Below are 7,360 nucleotides of genomic sequence, written 5' to 3' on the forward strand. Positions count from 1 at the left end.
CTTTGATCGTGAAACAACCAGAATGGGCCAGAAGACACAGCAAAGTAATTTTGCTTTATGATGATGCACCATCACACACTTCAAAACCAGTTAAAGACATGTTAAAAGATCTTGCCTGGGAAGTATTAACCCACCCGCTGTTTCCACCAGACCTTGCTCCTTCAGATTACTACTTGTTCAGATTGATGGCACACGCACTTTCTTTTTTTTTTCTTTTTTTTAAATTAAGTTATTACATATGTGTCCTTATCCCCACATTACCCCCCATCCCCCCTACTCATGCCCTCACCCCCCTGTTGTCCGTGTCCATTGGTTAGGCCTATATGCTTGCATATAAGTCCTTTGTTTGATCTTTCCTCCTTAGCCCCACCCTCCCCTACCTTCTCTCTGAGGTTTGAGTCTGATCGATGCCTCTCCGTCTCTGGATCTGTCCTTGATCATCAGTTTATGTTGTTCATTATATTCCACAAATGAGTGAGATCATGTGGTATTTATCCTTCTCTGACTGGCTTACACGCACTTTCAGAGCAGCACTTGAAAACGTAGTACAAAGAAGTGGAAAATTGGGTCTCTAAATAATTTGCCTCAAAACAAGAAAAGTTCTATGAGGTAAGGTATCCACAAATTACCTGAAAGATGGGGGAAATGTGTAGCTACCGATGGACATTACTTTGAATAAAGCACTTTTGATGTTTCTCTTGAAATTACCATATTTTCTTTGATTACAAAATCCGCATTATTAACTGGTACACCTGGTACATGAAGTATAATAGGTGAAGTTTATCCCACATTGTCCTAGCAGCCTTGAATATAGCATCTGTTCTAAAGAACTGTGCTTTGTTAAAGAACCAAAGTGATTCGTGAGGCTCAACTTGGCTGGATTCATGGAGATTTCAATGATGCCTCACGAGATAGACACTTATCATTGCTATGAAGGGCATATTTTTTTACAGAGTGGTTCCCTCCAATATTTCAAGTATCCATCTGGCCCCTTACCTATAGTTATTACAAATTTATCAAATATTCCCCATGCTGTACTTTATTTCTGTGACTATTCTGTAACTACCAATTTGTACTTCGTAATCCTTTCACCTTTTTTACCTAGCCTCCCAACTCCCCTCCCCTCTGTTAGTTGTCAATATGTTCTCTATACCTATGAGTCTGTTTCTATTTTGTTCATCAGTTTATTTTGTTCTTTAGATTCCATATATGAGTGAGATCATGTGATATTTAACTTTCTCTGACTGGCTTATTTCACTTAGCATAATACTCTCCAGGTCCCTCCATGCTGTCTCAAAAGCTGCATGGTGTAAATGTACCACCACTTTTTTAATCCACTCATCTACTGATGGGCATTTGGGCTGTTTCCAAATCTCAGCTATTGTAAATTGTGCTGCTATGAACATAGGGGTGTTTCAGGTTTCTTAGGATATATTTCTAGAAGTGGGATTACTGGGTCAAATGGAAGTTCCATTTTTAACTTTTTGAGGAAACTCCATACTGTTTTCCATAGTGGCTGTACCAGTCTACATTCCCACCAGCAGTGTACTAGAGTTCCCTTTTCACCACATCTTTGCCAGCACTTTGTTGATTTGTTGATGATAGCCATTCTGATAGGTGTGAGGTGATGCCTCATTATCATTTTAATTTGCATCTCTCTGATTAGTAACTTTGAGCATTTTTTCAGATGTCACTTGGACATCTGTATGTCCACTTTGGAAAAGTGTCTATTTAGGTTTAAACTTTTTTTTATCCTCACCTAAGGATATGATTTTTTTGAGAGAGAGAGAGAAACATGAGAGAGAAACATTGATCAGTTGCCTCCCATACATGCCCCTCCCGGGAATCCAACCCACAACCTTTTGGTGTACAGGACGACACTCCAACCAACTGAGCCACCCAGCCAGGGTAAGTTGTGAGTTCTTTTTAACATTAACCCCTTACTGGAGGTATCATTGGCAAATATCTTCTTCCATTCAGTAGGTTGTCTTTTCATTTTGTTGATGGTTTCCTTTGCTGTGCAAAACACCTTAGTTTGATGTAGTCCCATTTGTTTATTTTTTCTTTTGTTTCACTTGCCCAAGAGGATATGTCAGAAAAATATTGCTAAGAGAAATGTCCAAGATTTTATTGCCTGTGTTTTCTTCTAGGAGTTTTATGGTTTCAGGTCTTACATTTAAATCTTTAATCCATTTTGAGTTCATCCTAGTATATGATGTAAGAAGGTATAAAGGACATATTTTTTGAGAACTGAAAATAATGGGAAATATAAGACATTTTGGGGGGGGGGGCTAGCAATCTGAATCTGTGCCAGTAACTTGCCTTCTAAGGCACACTCTTGCTAGCCGATAATTAACTCCATTGATGCCTGTCTTGTCTGGCAGAACCTGTTTCCCAGAATATTAGTACGCCCATTTTCCAAAGGGCCATAAACAAAGAATGTAACAGCTTGGCTAGACGGGAGGTCACTAGCAGCACCCAGACCAGGCATTTAAATGCTATCTAACTTCACCATTCTAACTGACTCTGGAGGGACTGTGGAAGCCCACCACAAAGCCTGGTAGTTAGGAAACAGATAGAAAACAAAGAAACCGAAGGGTATAAAGGGAAAGCTTCCTCCATATTCACTCACTCAGGACTTGGAGAACTGACCCCCTGAGTCACTGTACTAGCACATAAATAAATGGGTTTATCCTGGATCTCCGAGTACTGCCTGTGTATTTCTCGGTCACCTGGTAAATTCTGTAACAAAAAGAGTTGTGGGTGAACTGTGTACTTTCAGGATAGTGAGGGCATGGGAGGTTCCAGATGCTATGCTTTGTCTGACTTTGGTCTCTGAATAATGGATGATGGCCAATTAATGTTACAAAGTGCTTTGAAGAATGCCCTCAAAACCCAAGATCTGAGTGGAGGCTCAGAGTTATCACACCCAGTTTATATATAAAGTGAGCCATCTGTTGCCTCCAGAGAATTACATGTTGGCATTTGAGGGACTGTGTCTGTTATGAAGTCCAAGCCTTCTGAGGAGTTTAGGGCTTACAGGAAGCTATCGTTGCCCCAGAGCTTTCCAGTTCCAGCCTACCCGTGACATCTAACCACCACCACTTGGCCTTCCCCTATACTGACATCACCCAGTCACAAAGGCAGACACCCAGGAGTCCTTCTTAACATCTCCACTTTCCCTCATCACCTCACTCTCATTCTGACAGCCCAGTCCAAGAACAAGTCCTGTAGATCAAGCATGTCGAACTCAAAGGCTAACATGGGCCAAATAAACAAGGTTTAAGTCTGTGTGGGCTGCAAAAAAATAAAAGCTTCAATTTTCATAGAAGCGTAGGTTTACTTTGATAGAGACATGCTGAATATAAAGGGCTGAAATAAATGAGTAATCATTAACATAAAATAATAGAACATTTTAATAAAATTAATACTTTTTCTTGAACATTAACTTACCAGACACTAAATAACTGCACAAATTAATAAGCGTAACGCAAATAAACCTACTTTTCTTGTTTTCCGACAACGAAATATTTCCTGTTGAGCACACCAAACGAGTCAGTACAAGACTAATGACGTGGCAATTGGCTGCTAAAATATTTGCTGCTAGTATTAGTGGAGAGAAATGGTGCACCTGCGCATAAGGCGTAAGGTGCCTAAGGGAAATGAATGCAACATGATTATATTAATCAGACATTAGCAAATGTTGTAGTTCATTATTAATAATTATGTATAACAGGATATTGTAAAAATTAAGTTACGAAATTTTTATTAAAATGTTTCTTACATAGCATTATATTGGCTGGGCCGCAAAAATATTCGTTGTGGTGTGCGCCGCATGCGACCCGTGGGCCAGGAGTTTGACATGCTTGCTGTGTAGATTGTCTCCTCCTCACCCAATTCCACTGCCACCAATTACAGTGAAAGGAACAAGTAACCAAGCAACTCAGGATCAATAGAAGTGTTGCAACCTCAAAGATGAAGCAAGGTGATAATATCAGGCAGTCCCTGTGTGCGCATGTGTGTGTGAGAGAGAGAACAGTGTAGTTACCAAACACCACAAGAACTTCAGAAGATAAAGTAGAATAAAATCATTCAACAACTGTTTTGATTGTCTTTCACGTGCCAATTTCACCTTGAAGGAAGTAAAAGATAATGAAAGGACTATTAAATAGGTTAAAGAAAAACTAAGGTAGAATGAACATATTCCAAGAACCAAAAGTGGAGGTGTGTTTTCTGGCCTGAGGCTGCAACTTTGGAAGGCCTCAGCTCAGTGTGGGGTGCATTAAAGTGCCAGGAGCCCCGTCTTTACCTGTGCAGGCTGACAGTGCTGTGGGCTGACAATGCTGTGGGAGAGCAGGAAACATTTCTCATCAAACACCGTATCCATTGTTCTTGGCCGCCTCCACTGCAGCAACTAGACCCACCCAGACCATTATTCCCAACTTACAGTTTTTGTCTGAGTATAGCCTGTTTTTGTTCTTATCTCACTTTAAACTTAGTTTTAAAGACTACATTTTTATTTTCCTTCTGCCTTTATAGTATTATTTTTATCTTAACTTTTTAAATATAAACACTTCCAGGACATTCCTATTAATTTTATTTTAACAGGATTTTTATCAACATGTTATTCTTAACTTTTTAGGCATTTTTTTTTCTCTTTTCTAGTTTGTTGCTCTTTTTCTTTCTTTTATTTTCTCTATTTTTTTCTTACCTCTTCTACTCCCCCAACCCCTTTTTTTTATTAAATTTATTGGGATGACACAGTTAATAAGATTATATAAGTTTCAAGTGTACATTTCTGTGATACATGATCAGTATATTGCATTGTGTGCCCACCCCCACAGTCAAATATCATCTTCCATCACCATATATTTGGCCCCCTTTTCCCTTTACTACCCTCCCACCCCCTTCCCTTTGGCAACCACCATACTGTTGTCTGTGTCTATGAGTTTCAGTTTTATATCCCACATATGAGTGAAGTCATATGGTTCTTAGCTTTTTCTGACTGACTTATTTCACTTAGCATGATATTCTTCAGGTCCATTCATGTTGTCTCAAATAGCAGTATTTCATCTTTTCTTATGGCCGAGTAGTATTCCATTGTGTATGGTACATATGCATCTTCTTTATCCAGGGCACTTTGGTTGTCTCCATTTCTTGGCCACTGTGCATAATGCTGCAATGAAGATAGGGGTGCATATGTCTTTGCCAATAAATGTTTTACAGTTTTTCAGGTAGATACCCAGAAGAGGGATTGCTGGGTGGTTCTTTGCTCTTTTTTATTTTTTATTTCACATGTGCTACTTTAAGTGTGAAATTTAGAAAATTATCTCATTTGCAAGGTTATTCTTTCTAAACTTTCAATCCTACATTTTAAAATTTGTTTTAATTTTTATACTCTCATTCTATTTTAATCTTTTCTTTCTCTGATCTCCCATCTTGTAGATTTTTCTTCTGGTTTCAAACTTTCTGTTTTAATCACAGATGTATCTCAGCAGCTGCAAATGGCATCTAACAATTATTACACTTTAAAAGAGAAAGAATGGCATTAAATTCACCAAACCCAGAATGTGTATACCCTTGTTGTATTGGAGAATTCACTGTAGGGGAAGGTCTTTATAGGACAAGATTTTGCTTTTCTCTTGTACCTTGCCCCCGGCCAGATACCAGCCTCATATGAAGCTAGAAAGGCAGCTCTCCAGAGACATAGAAGCATGGAACAGACTGATGAATCTCAGAGGGAAGGTAGGGGTGGGTGGGGGGAGATTAACCAAAGAACTTATATGTATAACCTATGGACACAGACAATAGTGTGGTGAAGGCCCAGGGAGTGGGGACGAGTGCAGGGTGGAGGGCATCAATGGAGAAAAAAGGGAGACATCTGTAATCCTTTCAACAATAAAGATAGTTTTTTTAAAAAAAGAAAGGCATCTTTCATGTTGCAACCCTGATACAGCAGCAATGCAGCATAGCACTTAAGGGGAACCAAACTGCTGGCTTCAAATCCAACTCATTTACTCACTGTGTGACCTTGGGCAACTGAATCAACCTCTCTGTTTTCCTCACCTATAGAATGTGAATGATTACAGTATCACCTTAGAAGGTGGATGTGAGTTTTAAATGAGTCAATACATGTAAAGCATTTAGGACAGTGCCTGGCATATAGTAAATATATGTTTTTGCTAATATTATGACTTAGTAAGAAGTTATCCTAAACAGTAGTCACTCTCAGGAGTGTAAAATAACCAAATATCTTATAGATGATGGTCCTGATAGAGCAGCTTTTATTCTTCCCCTTGAAACAAATATTGTAGCCTACCAAACTGCGCTTTGGCATTCTCTCTTCCTAACAGAACCTTCTTTCTTTTTTTTTTTTTTTCAGATATCAATACTCCAAGGAGTCATGGTGGGGGGTGGCATGCTGTGTGTGCACACGTGTGTGTGTGTGTGTGTGTGTGTGTGTGTGTGTGTGTGTGTTGGGTGGGGGTGGGGAACAATTTCATTGTTCTGTTTCTCTCCAGTGGCCAGCGCTGATTGAGTCCATGCATTCTAGAATTCTAGAGATAAAACATCTGATTGGACCCGTGGTAGGCAAACTGCGGCTCGCAAGCCACATGCGGCTCTTTGGCCCCTTGAGTGTGGCTCTTCCTAAGCCTTAGGAGTACCCTAATTAAGTTAATAACAATGTACCTACCTATATAGTTTAAGTTTAAAAAATTTGGCTCTCCAAAGAAATTTCAATCGTTGTACTGTTGATATTTGGCTCTGTTGACTAATGAGTTTGCCGACCACTGGCCTAGGCTAGCCTATGAATTAGGTTAGGGATCCACTGGAGCTTATCAGCTGAGTCAGGCAAACAGATGCAACAAGTAGAATTATGGCTGCTCAGGTTTATGCCTTCCTGAGGGGCTCTATGTGATAATCTTATGCTCTATACAGCCTGTCTCCACAGATATGCATATCCTAGTCTTAAAAGCAAGGACATAAAGTATAGTTATCATAAAATGTGATGGTCGGAGAAACCAAGATGGCGGCATAGGTAAACACCGGAGATTGCTGCCGCAAACAACCACTTCAAAAATACAACCAAAAGACAGAACGGACATCACCCAGAACCACAGCAAGGCTGGCTGAGGAGAGATTCTTCAACTAGAAGGAAAGAGAACAGCATACCGAGGCTCAGAGGAGGCGTCAATCAGGAAGTCTCAGACTCTGAGCTCCAGATCCGGGCGAGTCTCTAGGGACTCAGACTCAAACGGGAGAAGTGGGAGTGTCTGGCATCATCCGGAACGTGAGGGCAGCTTTCTCTCCGAGGTTTGCAGCGGTTGCTGGGATTCTGAGAAGCAGAGCCTCTGGGAAC

The sequence above is a fragment of the Myotis brandtii genome, unplaced genomic scaffold (genome assembly GCF_000412655.1).
Source record: "Myotis brandtii unplaced genomic scaffold, ASM41265v1 scaffold744, whole genome shotgun sequence".
Classification (NCBI taxonomy): domain Eukaryota; kingdom Metazoa; phylum Chordata; class Mammalia; order Chiroptera; family Vespertilionidae; genus Myotis; species Myotis brandtii.